This window comes from Oncorhynchus nerka, linkage group LG4 (genome assembly GCF_034236695.1).
Source record: "Oncorhynchus nerka isolate Pitt River linkage group LG4, Oner_Uvic_2.0, whole genome shotgun sequence".
NCBI lineage: Eukaryota > Metazoa > Chordata > Actinopteri > Salmoniformes > Salmonidae > Oncorhynchus > Oncorhynchus nerka.
In genome coordinates this window covers 42,244,136-42,266,802 of record NC_088399.1, presented here as the reverse complement: position 1 = coordinate 42,266,802, position 22,667 = coordinate 42,244,136, and positions in this window count along the sequence as shown.

Below are 22,667 nucleotides of genomic sequence, written 5' to 3'. Positions count from 1 at the left end.
AAAACTGCATTGGTCAATTACCTGAAGGCAGGACAGACAGGAGAGTGTGTATTGAACGGCACCTGTAGCCCACTAAGGCTGTCTGGCTCTCAGCTAGATAGTATGAGCTTTATAAGCATACATGTTGTGTCATTGCATTATGTAGGCTCAACAACATACTGTATCATTCCTAGACTCCATTCTCCATTATATAACTACTGTAAATGCGGAACACCACCGATAATTCACTTCTAAACAGCGCTGTTCTTCTCTCTAACTCTGCGTGCCTTAATCAGATCTGAGTGTACATAGAGCTCCAGGGCCCAAGGTACATGGAAGGTGAGAGCAGTGTGGCCCAGCTTGGCTTCCTTCCAGAGGGGAGTAGGGACCGAAGCGCTCCAGCATGGGGAATCAGGGAGAATCAGCCCTTTTAAACCAGCATCAGGCCTGTTAAATGAGCAGCCATGTGTGAGGAAAGGTTAGTCCTGGGAGAGGAACAGATAAAAGCTTCCCCCACTTTTATCAAGTCACGCCCAAGTGAGCAAGCAGCTGCCGTTCCACTCCCCAAGACCCTTTTCAGACCGCTTTGCTCAAAAACCAAAATACTAAACTCGATTATCCTGGGTTCACCACAGGTCAGAACTCGCTAAAGGGTGTAAAAAGAGTTCCTTCGCCACTTGTAAAAGAGATAGCAGGTTCACGATGTACAGGGTTTGTCAGGACACAAGAGACTGTGGATAAAGAAAGAAAGGTGTTATTTAAACTCCACCCCCGAGGACAGTAAAAACGGCTGAATTCATTTGATTTGTTGCAAATATAATATTTATCACCAGCTCCAGTGCTTTAGAATGTTCCATTCACAAAAATACCAATGCCACAAAATAGTTTTTTTCCCACTGGATGACAACTACATTGCCTTCAGAAAGTATTCGTACCCCTTGACTTAGTACACATTTTGTTAGGTTACAGCCCTATTCTAAAATGGACAAAATTAGAAATGTTCCTTATCAATCTGCACACAGTGCCTCAAAATGACAAAGAAAAACAGCTTTTTATTAAAGAAGTATTCAGACCCTTCGCTATGACACTCAAACTTGAGCTCAGATGCATCCTGTTTCCATTGATCATCCTTGAGATGTTTACACAACTTGATTGGAGGCCAACTGTGGTAAATTCAATTGATTGGACATGATTTGGAAAGGCACACACCTGTCTATAAAAGGGACCACAGGTGACAGTGCATGACAGAGCAAAAATCAAGCAATGAGGTCGAAGGAATTGTCCCTAGAGCTCAGAGACGGGATTGTGTTGAGGCACAGATCTGGGGAAGTGTGCCTAAAAATGTCTACAGCATTGAAGGTCCCCAAGAACACAGTGGCCTCCATCATTCTTAAATAAAATACGTTTGGAACCACCAAGACTCTTCCTAGAGTTGGTCTCCCGGCCAAACTGAGCAATTGGGGGATTATTGTTTTTTTTACGTATTATTTCTTACATTGTTACCACAGAAAAATCGTCTAGGCCCCTTTTTTCTCAATTTCCGCCTGAATGACGTGCCCAAAGTAAACTGCCTGTTGCTCAGGCCCTGAAGCCAGGATATGCATATAATTGGTACCATTGGAAATAAAACACTTTGAAGTTTGTAGAAATGTTACAATAATGTAATAGAATATAACACAATAGATATGATAGGAGAAAATCCAAAGAAAAACCAAACAGATTTTTTTTTTGAGAGAGAGACCATGCTCTTACAATGGAAAGTATAGGGGCATACTGAATTCTAGCTCCCAGGATGCAATTCCTATGGCTTCCACAGGATGTCAGCAGTCTCTTCTTATTCCAAAACATATAAGAAATATCAGTTTTAGTACAGGGACACAGTCTTGGAAATTCGTGTTTGGGCTCACCTTGAAGATAAGATGCACCTGCTAAAACATGAACATGCTTCTTTCCGTAAGAAATATTATAGTTTGATTACATTTTAGGGTATCTGAGAAGAAAATAAAAATGTATTTGGACTTGTTGAAACAAAGATTTTCGGATTCCTTTCTCTGCATGTTGAACGAGTGGATTACTCAAATCGATGGTGCCAACTAAACAGACTTTTTGGCATATAAAGAAAGATTTTATCTAACCAAACAACACTACATGTTAAAGCTAAGACCCTTTGGATGACAAATCAGAGGAAGATTTCCAAAAAGTAAGTGAATATTTCATTTATGAAACCTTTATGAATTTTTTTTATGAAACCTGTGCCGGTGGAAAAATATTTTGATGTGGGGCGCCGTCCTCAAACAATCACATGGCATGCTTTCGCTGCAATAGCTACTGTAAATTGGACAGTGCAGTTAGATTAACACAAACTTAAACTTTCAATCGATATGAGACACTTGTATGTACCTAAATGTTTAATATCCATAATTTTTATGAATATTTATTTGAATTGCGCGCCCTCCAGTTTCACCGGAGCTGTCCCGCTAGCGGGACGCCTATCCCTTTAAGTCTTATTACACACAACCGGGAAGAACTATTGGATATAAGAGCAACGTCAACTTACCAACATTACGACCAGGAATACGACTTTCCCAAAGTGGATCCTCTGTTTGGACCACCACCCAGAACAATGGAACAATTCCAGTAGGCGATCCAAAACAACGCCGCCGGAGAAGGTGCACATCGCACACCGCTCCCGAGTTTACTACTAGCCAATGTCCAGTCTCTTGACAACAAGGTAGACGAAATTCGAGCAAGGGTTGCCTTCCAGAGAGACATCACAGAAACAGGGCTCTCTTGGGATATGTTGTCGGAATCGGTTCAGCCACGGGCTTCTCCATGCATCGTGCCGACAGAGATAAACACCTCTCTGGGAAAAGGAAGGGCGGGGGTGTATGCTTTATGATTAATGACTCATGGTGTAATCATAGCAACATACAATAACTCAAGTCCTTCTGCTCATCCGATCTAGAATTTCTTACAATCAAAATTCTCGTCAGTTATAGTCACAGATGTGTACATTCGCCCTCAAGTAGACACCAAGACAGCCATCAAGGAACTTCACTGGTCCATGTGCAAACTGGAAATCATACATCCTGAGGCTGCATTTATTGTAGCTGGGGATTTTAACAAAGCAAATTTGAGAACAAGTCTACCTAAATTCTTCCAGCATATTGATTGCGCTACGCGCATGTTCAATACCCTCGAACACTGCTTCTCTAACTTCCACGATGCATACAAAGCCCTCCCCCGCTCTCCCTTCGGCAAATTCGACCACGACATCATCCTGCTCCTTCCGTCAAAAACTCAAACAGGATGTACCAGTGACGACAACCATTCAATGATGGTGCGACCAATTGGAAGCCACGCTTCAAGATTGTTTGATCACGTGGAATGAAATGTGTCCCGGCCAGTCTCAGAGAACAACATCGACCTATACGCTGACTCTGTGAGTGTGTTTATAAAGGAGTGCATTGGAGATGTTGTACCCACTATGACTATTAAAACCTACCCTAACCAGAAACCGTGGATGGATGGCGGCATTCGCGCAAAACTGAAACGCAAACCATCGCATTTAACCATGGGAAGCAGCTTTTCCCTCTGCAAAGCAATCAAACAAGTGACATGCCGGAACAGGGACAAGGTGGAGTCGCAATTCAATGGCTCAGACATGAGGAAATCATGGACTCCAAAAATAAATCCAGCCATGTCAAGGACACCGACGTCACGCTTCCAGACAAACTAAACACCTTCTTTTCCCGCTTTGAGGATAATACAGTGCCACCGTCGTGGTCCGCTATCAAGGACTGCAACCCCCCCCACCCCCTCCTTCCCCGTGGCTGACGTGAGTAAAGCATTTAAACGTGTTAACCCTCGCAAGGCTGCTGGCCCAGATGGCATCCCTAGCCGCGTCCTCAAAGCATGCTCAGACCAGCTGGCTGGTGTGTTTACGGACATATTCAATCGCTCCCTATACCACTTGTTGTCCCCACATGCTTCAAGATGACTACCATTGTTCCTGTACCCAAAAAGGCAAAGATAACTGAACTAAATGACTACCGCCCCATAGCACTCACTTCTGTCATCATGAAGTGCTTTGAGCGACTATATCACCTCCACCTTACCGGCCACCCTAGACCCACTTCAGTATGCATACTGCCACAACAGGTCCAGAGACGATGCAATCGCCATCACACTGCACACTGCCCTATCCCATCTGGACAAGTGGAACACCTATGTAAGAATGCTGTTCATTGACTACAGTTCAGCATTCAACACCATAGTACCCTCCAAGCTCATCATCAAGCTGGAGGCCCTGCCCTGTGCAATTGGGTCCTGGACTTTCTGACAGGCCGCCTCCAGGTGGTGAAGGTAGGAAACAACATCTCCACTTTGCTAACCCTCAACACTGGGGCCCCAACAAGGGTGCGTGCTCAGCCCCCTCCTGTACTCCCTGTTCACCCATGGCTGTGTGGCCATGCACGCCTCTAACTCAATCATCAAGTTTGCAGACGACACAACAGTAGTGGGCTAGATTACCAACAACGACGAGACAGCCTACAGGGAGGAGGTGAGGGCACTCAGAGTGTGGTGTCGGGAAAACAACCTCTCACTCAATGTCAACAAAACAAAGGAGATGATCATGGACTTCAGGAAACAGCAGAGGGAGCACCCCCCTATCCACATCGAAGGGGCAGCAGTGGAGAAGTTGGAAAGTTTTAAGTTCCTCGGCGTACACATCACAGACAAACTGAAATGGTCCACTCACACAGACACTGTAGTGAAGAAGGCGCAAAAATGCCTCTTCAACCTCAGGAGGCTGAAGAAATTTGGCTTGTCACCCAACACCCTGACAAACTTTTACAGATGCACAATCGAGAGCATCCTGTCGGGCTGTATCACAGCCTGGTACGGCAACTGCACCGCCCTCAACGCAAGGCTCTCCAGAGGGTGGTGCGGTCTGCTCAACGCATCACCGGGGGCAGAATACCTGCCCTCCAGGACACCTACAGCACCCGATGTCACAGGAAGGCCAGAAAGATCATCAAGGACATCAACCACCCGAGCCACTGCTTGTTCATACCGCTACCATCCAGAAGGCGAGGTCAGTACAGGTGCATCAAAGCTGGGACCGAGAGACTGAAAAACAGCTTCTATCTCAAGGCCATCAGACTGCTAAACAGCAATCATTAACTCACAGAGGCTGCTGCCTACATTGAGACCCAATCACTGGCCACTTTAATAAATGGATCACTAGTCACTTTATACAATGCACTCTAAATAATGCCACTACTCATATCACATGTACTGTATATACTGTATTTCTTTTACCATTTATTGCACCTTACCTATGCCGCTCGGCCATCCCTCATCCATATACTTACATGTACATATTCTCATTCACCCCTTTAGATTTGCGTGTATTAGGTAGTTGTTGGGTAATTGTTAGATTATTTGTTAGATATTACTGCACTGTCGGAACTAGAAGCACAAGCATTTCGCTACGCTCGCATTGAAATCTGCTAACCATGTGTATGTGACAAATAAAATTTGATTTGATTTGAACGCGATGGTCACTCTGACAGGGCTCCAGAGTTCCTCTGTGGAGATGGGAGAACCTTCCAGAAGGGCAACCATCTCTGCAGCACTCCACCAATCAGACCTTTATGGTAGAGTGGCCAGACAGAAGGCACTCCTCAGTAAAAGGCACATGACAGCCCGCTTGGAGTTTTCCAAAAGGCACCTAAAGGACTCTCAGACCATGAGGAACAAGATTCTCTGGTCTGATGAAACCAAGATTGAACTCTTTGGCCTGAATGCCAAGTGTCCCGTCTGGAGAAAACCTGGCACCATCCCTACGGTGAAGCATGGTGGTGGCAGCATTATGCTGTGGATATGTTTTTCAGCGGCAGGGACTGGGAGACTAGTCAGGATCGAGGGAAAGATGAATGGAGCAAAGTACAGAGAGTTCCTTGATGAAAACCTGCTCCGGAGCACTCAGGACCTCAGACTGGGGGCGAAGGTTTACCTTCCAACAGGACAATGACCCTAAACACACAGCCAAGACAATGCAGGTGTGGCTTCGGGACAAGTCTCTGAATGTCCTTGAGTGGCCCAGCCAGAACCCAGACTGGAACCTGATCAAACATCTCTGGAGAGACCTGAAAATAACTGTCCAGCGACGCTCCCCATCCAACCTGATAGAGCTTGAGAGGATTTGCAGAGAAGAATGGGAGAAACTCCCCAAATACAGGTGTGCCAAGCTTGTAGTGTCATACCCAAGAAGACTCTAGGTTGTAATCACTGTCAAAGGTGCATCAACAAAGTACTGAGTAAAGGGTCTGAATTCTTATGTAAATGTGATATTACATTTTGTGGGTAGATTTATGAGGAAAAACAACAATTTAATATATTTTAGAATAAGACTGTAACGTAACAAAATGTGGAAAAAGTCAAGGTGTCTGAATACTTTCCGAATGCACTGTAAGTATTCACACCCCTGAGTCAATACATGTTAGAATCACCTTTGGCTGTGATTACAGTTGTGAGTCTTTCTGGGTAAGTCTCTGAGCTTCTGAGCTTTGCACACCTCAATTGTACAATATTTGCCCATTATTATTTTCCAAGGGGTGTGAATACTTTCTGAATGCACTGTAACTGACACTACAAAATGCTTTTGTTTTTATAAGAAATATGAGTATATCTGCAGCTCTGTTGATGGGTAGCTCTGTGGACCGGTTTATTTTAGGCCAAACACAGCCAGTCCATGGTTGTGATTACCAGCTGATCCACTGGCAGAGGTTTATCATTGCTGAAACAAAGCCAACTAGTGTTCCTGGACATAGCGGAGACAAGAAGCTCTCTCCGAACGCTGCATCATGAAAGGAGCTCTCCAGGCATCTTACACGCATTTCCCCCTACTGCTACAGCACTATGGGCTGTGAGTGTCTGGGTCTTTGGGCTCTATGGGCCCTGGTCAAAAGTATTGCACTATATAGGGAAAAGGGTGCCATTTCGAATGGCATTTAGACTAATTAGAGGTCAAGGACACAGCCAGAGGAAAGTCACATAAGACTGAATGGCCTGTAGCATGAGGTTATGTTATGTTATCTTAATGGTGTGGGGCAGAATCTCAAATATAGCTTTGTGATATTTGCCATATCATCATAACCATTTTATATTGCTGTTGTTACCACCTCATGTTTTAGGGCCACAGATGGTGCTGTGATTACATCCATGATTACATGTCAATCTTACTGGCCACCCCAGCCACAATTTATTCTAACGCTGAATAAAAACATGTTTTTTTTTATCATTATAAAATAACTGTATATCATTCATCCCTGATATCTGATTTCAGGAGTGAAATAACTGTATTCCAAAATGCCTCATCTGTGCTAGTGACATATGCCATTGCAGCCTGCTTGGGACAGATCTCCTCCCTGCTGTCTCTGCTGTGGGTAACAGGCCATCTGATTGGTCTGTCACCCTCTGCTCTGGGGCCACTAGGTGTGAAAGACAGCTATAGCCCACACATACACATCATCTAGCCCACCACAGCAGAGGTCAAATAAATGCACTTTAACTTACTGACTTAGGTTGACGTTGTGTGTGCGTGTATGTGTGTCTGTGTGTGTGTGTTTACGTGCATGTGTCCCTGCGTGGGTGCCTGTGTGCGTGCGTGTGTGTGAAAGTCACAAAGGAAAGGGTGTGTGTGTGTGTGGGGGGGGGGGGTGAATTCTAAAAGTAAGGCCATATTCTGAGAAGAGGCAGCAAGATGTAAGCGCTTCTGAGAAAAGGCATTGTAACTTGGGTATGTTGTGGTGAGACTGTGTTTTAATTTGAGAACCACCGAGGACAGGTAGGTGTGGGTGTGAAAGTTTAGGGAAAGGGAACCTCCGATTTCTTTACCACATTTCCCAAATGTGTTGAAGGTGAGAAGTACTTACCCGAACTGACAGGTAGGGCACTGCAAATGCCTGCAGAAGAAAGTCATTTGTAAGTCTACATTTTAACATTTACATTTTAGTAATTTAGCAGACACTCTTATCCAGAGTGACTTACAGTTAGTGTATTCATCTTAAGATAGCTAGGTGGGACAACCACATATCTCAGTCATAGTAAGTACATATTTCCTTGATAAAGTAGCTATCAGCAAAGTCAGTGCTAGTAGGAAAAGATCAAGTGTGAGTGTTAGTTTACGAAAGGCAAGAGTGATAGTGTAACGTGTGCGCTGAGAGTCGGGAAGCAAGTTCAGGGAGCGAGTGTTTTAATAAATAAACGCAACTAAATACAGAACAAGAAACACAAACAACGCACAGACATGACACTGGAACAGAAACAAGGATGCCTGGGGAAGGAACCAAAGGGAGTGACATATATAGGGCAGGTAATCAAGAAGGTGTCCAGGTGAGTCTGATGATGCGCAGGTGTGCGTAGCGATGGTGACAGGTGGGCGCCATACGAGCAGCCTGGTGACCTAGAGGCTGGAGAGGGAGCATATATATATTGCTAACAATAGCAGATTATAATACTTTTGGACAAGGGATCTGTGTTAAAAGCTTAGAGGGTGCAGTACAATACAATGTAATATTAATAATCCACAATTTATGTTCTAAACTCTTATATGCACATCATGGGCCTGGAATGCTCACAGGGATATTGGTATCCACAGTAGGGTTGTTCCACCAATTAGATGCCTTTTGAGTAGTGTGACTTGTTAAAAAAATATATATATTTTTTTATTTCAGATCATTTTAACATTGTCATAAAAAGTACATGTTCAACTTAATAAAAAACAAGTTTTCCCATCTCAAAAGGTTAAATAAAACAATTACTATAGTGCCTATTAAGTGCCAAATATAGTAACAGCGTTGACTGTAACAGAGTTGACTGTTACAGGGTTGACGATTTCATCATTAAACAGTCATAAATCTAGGGATTTGAAAGGCAATTGAAAATAATCTTCACAAAAAAAAGTTACATGTTAAAACATCTCTGTCTATCTATGGGCAATACGGTCTGCATTGTTGGAAAATGACCCGTAAGTAAGCATTTCCCTGTTAGTCTACATCTGTTGTTTACGAAGCATGTGACAAGTCCAATTGGATTAACTTCCACCACAAAATAGCAGAACATGGCCAAAAAGAATAGAACCAGCTCACCTCCTTTTACACTATGGCTTGACTATTAGATGTTTAATGTTCTTCTGGAAAAAAATATTTAAAAAGGAATAGTTTCCCTCAGTTCGCGTAACAGGGTTGATCTTAAAATGAGGGACAGATGTAAATGAATAATCTTCAGAAATGACTAGGGCTTTACAATGACGGTGAAACATTAAGTGGGTGAAAGCCCCCATGTAGTCTTTGTAATTGTATTTTAAAATCATCACTGTGTCTCTAATAAATCACTGTGTGTGTTTGTTTAAGGATCCGCCCCTTTAAAAAAAAAAAAACTCCTAAAATGACATACCCAAATATTACTGCCTGTAGCTCAGAACCTGAAGCAAGGATATTCTTGATACCATTTGAAAGGAAAGGAAAGGACGTTTGTGGAAATGTAAAATTAATGTAGGAGAATATAACACATTAGATCTGGCAAAAGAAAATACAAAAAAGGAAAATTAACTGTTTTTTTGTATCATCATCTTTGAAATGCAATAGAAAGGCCATAATGTATTATTCCAGCCCAGGCACAATTTAGATTTAGATAGATGGCAGCAGTGTATATGCAAAGTTTTAGATTGATCCAATGAACCATTACGTTTCTGTTCAAAATGTTGTATCAAGACTGCCCAAATGTGTCTAATTGGTTTATTAATAACTTTTCATGTTCATAACTGTGCACTCTCCTCAAACAATATCATGATATTCTTTCACTGTAATAGCTACTGTAAATTGGAAAGTGCAGTTAGATTAACAAGAATTTAAGCTTTCTGCAAATATCAGATATGTCGATGTCCTGTGAAATTTTCTTGTTACTTACAACCTCATGCTAATCACATTAGCCTACATTAGTTCAACCGTCCTGCTGGGGACCCACCAATCCAGTAGAGGTTTTAATGAAAATAAAATATATTTTTTATCATTCATTTCCCTGTGCCTTCTTTGGCCCTTGAAATACTCAGTCTGATGGTGTGGGCATTCTGAAAAAATGTGGAAGATATTTACATACACAGCCCTAATTGGCTGATAGGAGGGTCTAAAGCATGCCCCCTTAACCAGATGAACAGTCATTGGTTTAATATAATCAGATCACATTGTGATGTCATGATGTGGGCCAAAAGATCCATCACGCCTGAACAGGCTGAAATTCCAGTCATTTCTTTCAAACAGCTCTTACACAAAATTACATTATCATAATTTTCCCAATTTCAAACTGATGAGGGATTGGCAACATTGTAGTTACTCCACAAATGTAACCTAAATGACAGAGTGAAAAAAAGGAAGAATGTACAGAATAAAAATATTACAAAACATGCATCCTGTTTGCAATCAGGTAATAAAGTAAAACTGCAAAAAATGTGTCAAAGAAATTAACTTAATGTCCTGATTACAAAGTGTTATGTTTGGGGCAAATACATCAACACATCACTGAGTACCACTCTTCATATTTTCAAGCATGCTGGTGGCTTCATCATATTATGGGTATGCTTGTCATCGGCATGGACTAGGGACTTTTTTAGGGTGTATAAAAAGATACAGAATAGAGCTAAGCACAGGCAAAATCCTAGAGAAAATGATTGCTTTCCAACAGACACTGGGAGACAAATTCACGTTTCAGCAGGACAATAACCTAAAACACAAGGTCAAATATACACTGGAGTTGCTTACCAAGACAACATTGAATGTTCCTAAGTGGCCTAGTTACAGTTTTGACTTAAATCGGCTTGAAAATCCATGGCAAGACTTGGAAATGGCTGTCTATCAATGATCAACAACCAACTTGACAGAGCTTTTTATTTTTTTATTTAACCTTTATTTAACCTTTATTTAACAAGGCAATCTTGAAGAATAATATGCAAATGTTGTACAATCCAGGTGTGCAAATCTCTTAGAGACTTACCCAGAAAGCCTCCCAGCTGTAATCGCTGTCAAGGTGATTCTAACGTACTTACTCAGGGGGTGTGACCAGGGTCAAATACCTTCAAATATTTCAGGTGCACTTGATTTAGCTGGACCAGAATGCACTTTTAGGACTATTCCACTGCTTCCATTACGCCAAGGAAGTGAAGCGCATATTTGAAAGAAAACAAATAGACCCACGACAAATATCAGCGCCTGAGTATGAGCATGAGTCATTGTTCTGTGAGCTTATTGCACCCTTGGTTCTCTCAGATGCTATTTCCTACTGCACCAGCTGTTTTTCCAGCCCAGCCCCAGAGGCAGTCTGAGAGAGTGCCACAGAGGATCACCCATCAGCAGTATCATCCGGGTCTTAAACATCTCTAAGGGGGCACACTGCCCTGGGATACCAGGAGGATGAGAAGAAGAGGACTGATTCAAGGCTACACTTCTCACCACCCCCACACCACATTGTTCCTGTGACTCCCTACCTCTCTCTCTGTGTGTGTGTGTGTGCGTGTGTGCGTGCGCGTATGGATGCATGTGTGTGTGTCAGACCTGGGTTCAAATACTATTTATGGCATTTCAATGACTTTGATAGACATTTGGAAGTAAGTATTTAAATATTGAAAAGACAAGTAGTTGAACATTGGAATATATTTGGAAATACACATGGAAAGTATTTGAAAATACTCAAATAGACGCATTTAACCCAGGTATTTTAAAATAGTATTTGAAGTAGTTGATTCGGGCCACATTATTTGAAAATACTCAAATACACAGAAAATAAGTATTTAAATAACAACTGTATTTGAATCCAGTTCTGGTGTGCGTGTGTGGGGAAGCACAGGCCAGGGCTAGGCGATGGACCAGAGCAGAGAGAGAAAGAGAATAGGTTATTGATCGGGTGACACAGACTTTTAATTAGACTGACCAGGCAGTCATTGACAGATACTGAATAGCCTTCAGGACACAGGCTGCATTCACACAGGCATGCCAATTCTGATATTTTTTTCCACAAATTGGTCTTTTGACCAACCACATCAGATTTTTTTCAGAGGTGATCTGATTGGTCAAAAGACCAATTAGGCTGCATTTATACAGACAACCCAATTCTGAAATGTTTTCCACTAATTGGTCTTTTGACCAATCACATATTTTTCAGAGCTTATCTGATTGGTCAATAGACCAATTAGTTAAAAAATATATCCAAATTGGGCTGCCTGTGTAAATGCATCCATAGTGAATAAAAAGATCAGAATTGGGCTGCCTGTGTAAATGCATCCATAGTGAATAAAAAGATCAGAATTGGGCTGCCTGTCTTAACACAGCTTATAGAGCGGGGACGAGAGAGTCAGCTCAGCTGCTTATGGCTGTGGGCCACAACTGAGGGAATGCAATGTTCCACAGTCAGGGACAGGTGATTTAGTTGTCTTAGGCTGCATTTAAACAGGCAGCCCAATTCTGATCTTTTTTACCAATCAGATCAGCTCTGAAAAAGATCTGATGTGAAAAGATCTGATGTGATTGTCAAAAGACCAATTAGTTTTAAAAAAGATCAGAATTGGGCTGCCTGTATAAACGCAGCCATAGTCATTCTGATCATTCAGTCAGGAAGGTATGGTGGGGTAGAGAAAACAGTTGAAAGATTTTATGTGATTTAAAGGAATTACTTATTACAAAACCAATTACAACACATCCTTATTCAATATAGTCCTTGTTACATACATTATTATAATGAAGTAGAAATCCATGGTAGATTGTCATGTAAAATATGGTGATTTTCACTGAAGATATCATGAGAAGCGCTTGGCAGCAATCTCAAGTGAACAGCTTGTATTCAACAACTCAGTGGGGTTCTAATCAATATTCTGTCCTAGCAGAGCCAGAACCAGAGGGTTACTGGTGCACCCGCTCCGAATACTGGTCTATCATTAAGTGAAACATGTTATCTAATAGCAGTGATGACCAAGCTGTCATTCATGTTAAGGACTGATACTGTGCTGTCAGTATAGATTAGTATGGATTTAGCTACAGCCAAAGGCAACACACAGTCAATTCATGACAGATTATCAATAAGGAAACTACCAATGACAGGAAGCACAGTCAGCAACAGGTTTAAAACGGATCGTTACTGAGACGTTTGGAATTCATAACTCAGGACACACATCTGTTCGAAGCAATTTACACGGACATTCTGGAGAACATATTAGCCAATTGTATCTATCACAGCAGCGTATACTAAGCATTTCAGACTGCTGTGCCTGGCTGAATAGTTCCTCACAATAATGTGAGGAAGTCAGCGAACTTCAACATTAACAGTCCATTTGCGTAACCATTCAACCATACTGCTACTGTTGCTGGTAAAGGAAACCTCGGGACGGAATCACTGTATGCACATAACTTATACCTGAAGGACTCACGTAGCAGTATACCATCTGACCATCTTAATTCAACGATGGATCTCTGCGCCAAGCCATAGGAAAGGACACTGTAAAAGAAAGGAACCATTCACCTGAAACTTCTCAGTAGCATGTGCCTATTGTACACCAGAGAATAACACATAACGGTGAGTGGGTAAAGAGTGGTGAGGTCATGGGAGTGGATGGTGGTGAAAATGGAGGAAGAGTGCCCAAGTCTCAGCCTGGGAAAACCAGGGGTTGAAGAGAAACAGAAGCAGAGAGAAGGGGAGAGAGAGGGAACGAAGCCAGAGCTATTAGGCTGGAGAACAGAGGAGCTCCTTAGGAGGGGAGGAAGGAGAGGTTTAGGAGGAGTGTCAGATGGGATCACCACAATGCAGTCTCTCTCTCTGTAGTTACACCCAGAGAGGATCATCATCATCATCATCAGTTTAAGCACTCTAGGGCAAACCCCATGACAGACGTAAACCGTCCGCCCACACAGCATACAGCCACAAACAAACAAAACAACTTTAGAATCAGCTCTGTCTCTCTGAGGTTTAACACAGAATTCTCAGATACTATACAATTTATCTGAATTTCTTCTCCCCGTGACATTCAAGCTTAGGCTGTTTACTTAAAAAATATACACTGCTCAAAAAAATAAAGGGAACACTTAAACAACACAATGTAACTCCAAGTCAATCACACTTCTGTGGAATCAAACTGTCCACTTAGGAAGCAGCACTGATTGACAATACATTTCACATGCTGTTGTGCAAATGGAATAGACAACAGGTGGACATTATAGGCAATTAGCAAGACACCCCCAATAAAGGAGTGGTTCTGCAGGAGGTGACCACAGACCACTTCTCAGTTCCTATGCTTGTTTTGGTCACTTTTGAATGCTGGCGGTGCTTTCACTATAGTGGTAGCATGAGACGGAGTCTACAACCCACACAAGTGGCTCAGGTAGTGCAGCTCATCCAGGATGGCACATCAATGCGAGCTGTGGCAAGAAGGTTTGCTGTGTCTGTCAGCGTAGTGTCCAGAGCATGGAGGCGCTACCAGGAGACAGGCCAGTACATCAGGAGATGTGGAGGAGAGGCCGTAGGAAGGCAACAACCCAGCAGCAGGACCGCTACCTCCGCCTTTGTGCAAGGAGGAGCAGGAGGAGCACTGCCAGAGCCCTGCAAAATGACCTCCAGCAGGCCACAAATGTGCATGTGTCTGCTCAAACGGTCAGAAACAGACTCCATGGGGGTGGTATGAGGGCCCGACGTCCACAGGTGGGGGTTGTGCTTACAGCCCAACACCGTGCAGGACGTTTGGCATTTGCCAGAGAACACCAAGATTGGCAAATTCGCCACTGGCGCCCTGTGCTCTTCACAGATGAAAGCAGGTTCACACTGAGCACATGTGACAGACGTGACAGAGTCTGGAGACGCCGTGGAGAACGTTCTGCTGCCTGCAACATCCTCCAGCATGACCGGTTTGGCGGTGGGTCAGTCATGGTGTGGGGTGGCATTTCTTTGGGGGGCCACACAGCCATCCATGTGCTCGCCAGAGGTTAGCCTGACTGCCATTAGGTACCGAGATGAGATCCTCAGACCCCTTGTGAGACCATATGCTGGTGCGGTTGGCCCTGGGTTCCTCCTAATGCAAGACAATGCTAGACCTCATGTGGCTGGAGTGTGTCAGCAGTTCCTGCAAGAGGAAGGCATTGATGCTATGGACTGGCCCTGCCCGTTCCCCAGACCTGAATCCAATTGAGCACATCTGGGACATCATGTCCCGCTCCATCCACCAACGCCACGTTGCACCACAGACTGTCCAGGAGTTGGCGGATGCTTTAGTCCAGGTCTGGGAGGAGATCCCTCAGGAGACCATTCGCCACCTCATCCGGAGCATGCCCAGGCGTTGTAGGGAGGTCATACAGGCACGTGGAGGCCACACACACTACTGAGCCTCATTTTGACTTGTTTTAAGGACATTACATCAAAGTTGGATCAGCCTGTAGTGTGGTTTTCCACTTTCATTTTGAGTGTGACTTCAAATCCAGACCTCCATGCGTTGATAAATTTGATTTCCATTGATAATTTTTGTGTGATTTTGTTGTCAGCACATTCAACTATGTAAATAAAAAAGTATTTAATAAGAATATTTCATTCATTCAGATCTAGGCTGTGTTATTTTAGTGTTCCCTTTATTTTTTTGAGCAGTGTATATACGTTGTCTTTGCTCAAAAACTATAAATATGTTATATATTTTCACTCTGATAAATACATTCTTATATCCTTGTGCTCGAGGGTGTGAATTGAATTAGACAAGGGATAATAAAAAGCTGTGTATGCTCTTTGTGCAGTTGAGTGGTGAACACCCCAGGGCAAAGTCTTCAATAACCTCTATCCACCAACAGTTAATCTGGGATGTCTTCTCAAACAACTACGACTGTATACACATTCACACATCTAGCCTTCTCTCGAGTTGGGCTTGGGGATTGAACATCTGAGCTTGTGGTTGTGTGAGCCTCCTGGAGGTCTCCCCAGCCTGGTGGGTCCTGTGGCAGCCCCACGCACCAGGCTGTCTCTCTGTCTCCTCCTTACAGGTGCTCCCGTCTGTCCTGAGCCGCCAGAGCCGCCAGTCTGTCATGAGCCGCCAGTCTGTAGAGCCGCCAGTCTGTCATGAGCCACCAGAGCCGCCAGAGCCGCCAGTCTGCCAGGAGCCGCCAGAGCCGTCAGTCAGCCAGGAGCCGCCAGAGCCGTCAGTCAGCCAGGAGCCGCCAGAGCCGTCTGTCATGCCGGCGATGCCGGAATCGCCCTTCACTCCGGAGCTGCCGGAGTCGTCCTTCACCCCGGCGCTGCCGGAGTCTCCCGCCTGTCCGGCGCTGCCGGAGTCTCCCGCCCGTCCGGCGCTGCCGGAATCTCCCGTCCATTCGGGACCCATTTCTAGGGTACCCAGTCCGAGGTCGGCGGCGAGGGTCGCCATGTTTAGGAGGCCACGGAGGCGAACTATGAGGTCGGAGAAAGACTGGGGTGGGGTCCACGTCCCGCGCCAGAGCCGCCACCGCGGACAGATGCCCACCCAGACCCTCCCCTATAGGTTCAGGTTTTGCGGTCGGAGTCCACACCTTTGGGGGGGGGGGGTACTGTCACGTTCTGAGATGCCGGGGTGAAGGATGATTCCGGCAGCGCCGGACAGGCGGGAGGCTCCGGCAGCGCCGGAGAGGGGCTCTGGCGCCTCTGGACTGACGGGCTCTGGCGCCTCTGGACTGACGGGCTCTGACGCCTCTGGACTGAGGGGCGGAAGCTCTGGCAGCGCTGGAGAGACAAGGCACACTGTAGGCATGGTGCGTGGTGCCGGCACTGGTGGTACTGGGCCGAGGACATGCACCTCAGGGCGAGTGCGAGGAGGAGAAACAGGGAGTACTGGGCTCTGGACACACACAGGATGCCTGGTGCGGGGAGCTGCCACCGGAGGGCTGGTGCGTGGAGGTGGCACTGGATAGACCGGCCCGAGAAGGCGTACTGGAGGTCTCGAGCACCGAGCCTGCCCAACCTTACCTGGTTGAATGCTCGCCGTAGCCCGCCCAGTGCGGCAAGGTGGAATATCCCGCACTGGGCTGTGCAGGCGAACCGGGGACACCATGCGTAAGGCTGGTGCCATGTATGCCGGCCCAAGGAGACGCACTGGAGACCAGATGCGTAGAGCCGGCTTCATGGCACCTGGCTCGATGCTCAACCTAGCCCGGCCGATATGAGGAGCTGGGATGTACCGCACTGGGCTATGCACCCGCACTGGGGACACCGTGCGCTCCACAGCATAACACCTTGGTTGGTGGGTGATTCTGTCACGATCGTCGTATGAAGCGGACCAAAATGCAGCGTGGTATGTGTTCATGATGATTTTTAATAAAAGAGAGCACTGAACACTGAATACAAACTATACAAAACAACGACCGTGACGCTATAATGAGAACTGTGCTGACACAAGCAACTAACATAGACAATCACCCACAAACAAACAGTGAAACCCAGGCTACCTAAGTATGATTCTCAATCAGAGACAACTAATGACACCTGCCTCTGATTGAGAACCATACTAGGCCGAAACATAGAAATTCCAATATCATCAAAAAACAAACATAGACTGCCCACCCCAACTCACGCCCTGACCATACTAAATAACGACAAAACAAAGGAAATAAAGGTCAGAACGTGACACCTAATGAATTTATTTAAATTGACTGATTTCCTGATATGAACTGTAACTCAGTAAATCTTTGAAATGATTGCATGTTGAATTTATATATTTTGTTCAGTATATATACTGTATATATACACAGTACCAGTCAAAGGTTTGGACACACCTACTCATTCAAGGGTTTATCTTTATGTGGACTACTTTCTACATTGTAGAATAATAGTGAAGACATCACAATTATGAAATAACGCATATGGAATCATGTAGTAACCAAAAACGTGTTAAACAAGTCAAAATATCTTATTCAAATAGACACGCTTTGCCTTGATGACAGCTTTGCACACTATTGGCATTCTCTCAAGCAGCTTCACCTGGAATGCTTTTACATCTTGAAGGAGTAGTCAGACCCCTTCACTTTTTCCCCATTTTGTTACGTTCTAAAATGGATTAAATGTTTTTTTTCCATCTCATCAATCTACACAGAATACCCCATAATGACAAAGTGAAAACAGTTTATTTTTATTTTTGCAAATACTGAAATACCTTATTCGCATAAGTATTCAGACCCGTTGTAATGAGACTCGAAATTAAGCTCAGGTGCATCCTGTTTCCAATGATCATCCTTAAGATGTTCCTAGAACTTGGATTCCACCTGTGATAAATTCAATTGATTGGACATGATTTGGAAAGGTACACACCTGTCTACACAAGGTCCCACAGTTGACAGTGCATTTCAGAGCAAAAACCAAGCCATGAGGTCGAAGGAATTGTCCCTATAGCTCTGAGACATTTCTGCAGCATTGAATGTCCCCAAGAACAAAGTGGCCGCCATCATTCTTAAATAGAAGAAGATGGAACCACCAAGACTCTCCCGAGAGCTGGCTGCCCGGCCAAACTGAGCAATTGTGGGTGAAGGGCCTTGGTCAGGAAGGTGACCAAGAACCCAATGGTCACTCTAACAGAGCTTCTCTGTGGATATGGGAGAACCTTCCAGAAGGACAACCATCTCTTCATCACTCCACCAATCAGGCCTTTATGGTAGACTGGCCAGACAGAAGGGACTCCTCAGTAAAAGGCACATGGAGTTTGCAGAAAGGCACCTAAAGGACTCTCAGACCATGAGAAACAAAAGATTCTCTGATGAAATCAAGATTGAACTCTTTGGCCTGAATGCAAAGCGTCACGTCTGCAGGAAACCTGGCACCATCCCTACGGTGAAGCATGGTGGTGGCAGAATCATGATGTGGTAATGTTTTTGAGCAGCAGGGACTGGGAGACTATTCAGGATTGAGGGAAAGATAAACAGAGCACAGTATAGAGAGATACTTGATGAAAACCTGCTCCAGAGCGCTCAGGACCTCAGACTGGGGCAAAGGTTCACCTTCCAACATGACAATGACTCTTAGCACACAGCCAAGACAACGCAGGAGTGGCTTCAGGACGAGTCTCTGAATGTTCTTGAGTGGCCCAGCCAGAGCCTGGACTTGAACCTGATCAAACATCTCTAGGGAGACCTGAACATAGCTGTGCAGCGATGCTCCCTGTCCAACCTGACAGCTCTGTCCAACCTGACAGAGCTTGAGAGGATCTGCAGTGAAGAATGGAAGAAACTCCCCAAATACAGGTGTGCCAAGCTTCTAGTGTCATACCTAAGAAGACTTGAGGATGTTTTCACTGCCAAAGGTGCTTCAACAAAGTACTGAGTAAAGGGTCTGAATACTTATGTAGTTTTGATATTTCAGTTTTACGTTTAATACATTTGCAAAAATGTCTAAAAACAAGTTTTTGCTTTGCCATTATGAGGTGTTGTGTGTAAATTCATGAGGGGAAAAAACTATTTAATCAATTTTAAGAGTAATGCTGTAACGTAATCAAATGTGGAAAAATTCAAGGGGTCTGAATACTTTCAGAATGCCCTGTATATATATATATACATACATACATACATACATACATACATACATACATACACACACTTCCGTTCAAAAGTTTGGGGTCACTTAGAAATGTCCTTGTTTTTGTCCATTAAAGTAACATCAAATTGATCAGAAATACAGTGTAGACATTGTTAATGTTGTAAATGACTATTGTAGCTGGAAACGGCTGATTTTTAATGGACTACCTACATAGGTGTACAGAGGGCCATTATCAGCAACCATCACTCCTGTGTTCCAATGGCACGTTGTGTTAGCTAATCCAAGTCTATCATTTTAAAGGCTAATTGATCATTATAACACCCTTTTGCAATTATGTTAGCACAGCTGAAAACTGTTGTCCTGATTAAAGAAGCAATAAAACTGGCCTGTTTCTCAAACTAGACACTAATGTACTTCCTCTTGCTCAGTTGTGCACCGGGGCCACCCACTCCTCTTTCTATTCTGGCTAGAGCCAGTTTGAGCTGTTCTGTGAAGGGAGTAGTACACAGCGTTGTACGAGATCTTCAGTTTCTTGGCAATTTCTCGTATGTAATAGCCTTCATTTCTCAGAATAAGAATAGACTGACGAGTTTCAGAAGAAAGGTCTTTGTTTCTGGCCATTTTGAGCCTGTAATAGAACCCACAAATGCTGATGCTCCAGATACTCAACTAGTCTAAAGAGGTCTAAAGAAAATCTGCCGTTTCCAGCTTCAATAGCAATTTACAACATTAACCATGTCTACACTGTATTTCTGATCAATTCAATGTTATTTCAATGGACAAAAAATGTGCTCTTCTTTCAAAAACAAGGACATTTCTAAGTGACCCCAAACTTGTGAACTGTAGTGTATCTATATGGGGAATGGAAATTATGCAAACAGTTACATTGACAGATTGTGGGTTCTATCTGCAATAAGCTGATCTAACCTCCTACAAAAAACAAACAGTCTCGAGAATGTGTTGACAGTTCCTTTTCTTTCAGTGGTTCTCAAGAAAAGCTACAGTACAAGCAACTTGAGGTAAGACCATGAGAAGTGGTGCAGCCACAATGCTTTACTGTTTTGTTCTGTGGTGTCCACAGGATCTCAGGCCTCTAGGAACAGCTCTCAGGGAAGAGATCTATCAAACCCACACTGGCTCACATCATACTGTCCTTGTAGCTTCTGATTGTCAGCATAATCGTAATGAGTCGGAGAGAACATCTCAGCATCTTTGCCCAGGCTGTCAGTCTTTGTCTCTCTGTATGCCTCCCTCTCTTAATATCTCACCTAAATCTGTGTTTGACATTTGTATCCCCAGGTAACTGGAATGTGAGGTGAGATGGGAGTAGTGGGGTAAGATGGGGCCACCACTCTGCTCACGGACCCCCCCCCCCAGAACCAGACAGACTGTCTCCCTCTATCTGGGCTCAGTGATGGGAGAGCAAAGTGATTTAGAGCAGACCCATCATTACCGCTTGGTAAAACTGCACAGATAACATTGTATTATTAGCTTATCCAGCTGAAATACAGAACACCTTAATTAACTGTGGCAGTCTGCTTAACGACAGTAAATGACAAGGATCTCGCCATATACACACCTTGTTAACAGTGGACCTGGGATGTAATCGTGACTAAAACTGAAACGTCAGATCTCGGCTATTTATACTCCCCCGGTTACAATGAGAGGCTGAGGAGGATCTTTTTCCAGCTGAGTACATGCTTTTGCCTTATATAAGTTGACAGCGACCAATGCATTCTTTCTGTCATTTGCAAGTGTTCGGGTTGAGGTATTGTTAAGCTGGCAACACTACTTTGTACAGTATGAGTATTATACAGTATGAGTAGTAGGAGTATTACACCGAGTATTGTACCGCATGAGTATTAAACGGTGAGTATTGTACAGCATGAGTATTATACAGTGAGAGTATTATACACCTTGTATTGCACATCCTGCGTATTGTACAGTGAGAGTATTATACACCGAGTATTGTACAGCATGAGCATTGTGCAGCGAGTATTACAGTGTGAGTATTATACACTGAGTATTGTACAGCATGAGTATTGTACAGTGAGAGTTATACACCGAGTATTGTACAGCATGAGTATTGTGCAGCGAGTATTACACAGGGTGAGTATTATACACTGAGTATTGTACAGCGTGAGTATTGTACAGTGAGAGCATTATATACTGAGTATCGTACAGTGGGAGTATTGTACAGTGGGAGTATTATACACTGAGTATTGCACGGCGTGACTATTGTACATCGAGAGTATTATACACTGAGTATTGTACAGCGAGCATTACGCAGCGTGAGTATTATACACAGAGTATTGTACAGCATGAGTATTGTGCAGAGAGAGTATTATTCACGGAGTATTGTACAGCGTGAGTATTGTGCAGAGAGAGTATTATTCACGGAGTATTGTACAGCGTGAGTATTGTGCAGAGAGAGTATTATTCACGGAGTATTGTACAGCATGAGTATTGTGCAGAGAGAGTATTATTCACGGAGTATTGTACAGCGTGAGTATTGTACAGTGAGCGTATTATACACAGAGTATTGTACAGTGTGAGTATTGTACGGTGAGAGTATTATACACTGTGTACTGTACAGTGTGAGTATTGTACAGTGAGAATATTATACAGTGAGTATTGTATAGCGTGAGTATTGTACAGTGAGTATTGCACAGTGTGAGTAGTATACACTGAGTATTGTACAGCGTGAATATTGTAGTGAGAGTATTATACACTGAGTATTGTACAGCGTGAGTATTGTACCGTGAGAGCAGTATACACTGAGTATTGTACAGCGTGAGTATTATACACTGAGTACTGTACAGTGAGAGTATTATACACTGAGTATTGTACAGCGTGCGTATTGTACAGTGAGAGTATTATACACTGAGTATTGTACAGCGTGCGTATTGTACATTGAGAGTATTATACACTGAGTATTGTACAGTGAGAGTATTATACACTGAGTATTGTACAGTGAGTATTACAGTGTGAGTATTATGCACTGATTATTGTACAGCGTGAGTATTGTACAGTGTGGAGCACAGGGGTATCTTCCTAACAAGCAAGGTCTCCGCTGTGAATCTGTTGTATAGAAAAAGGTACACTGCACGTTG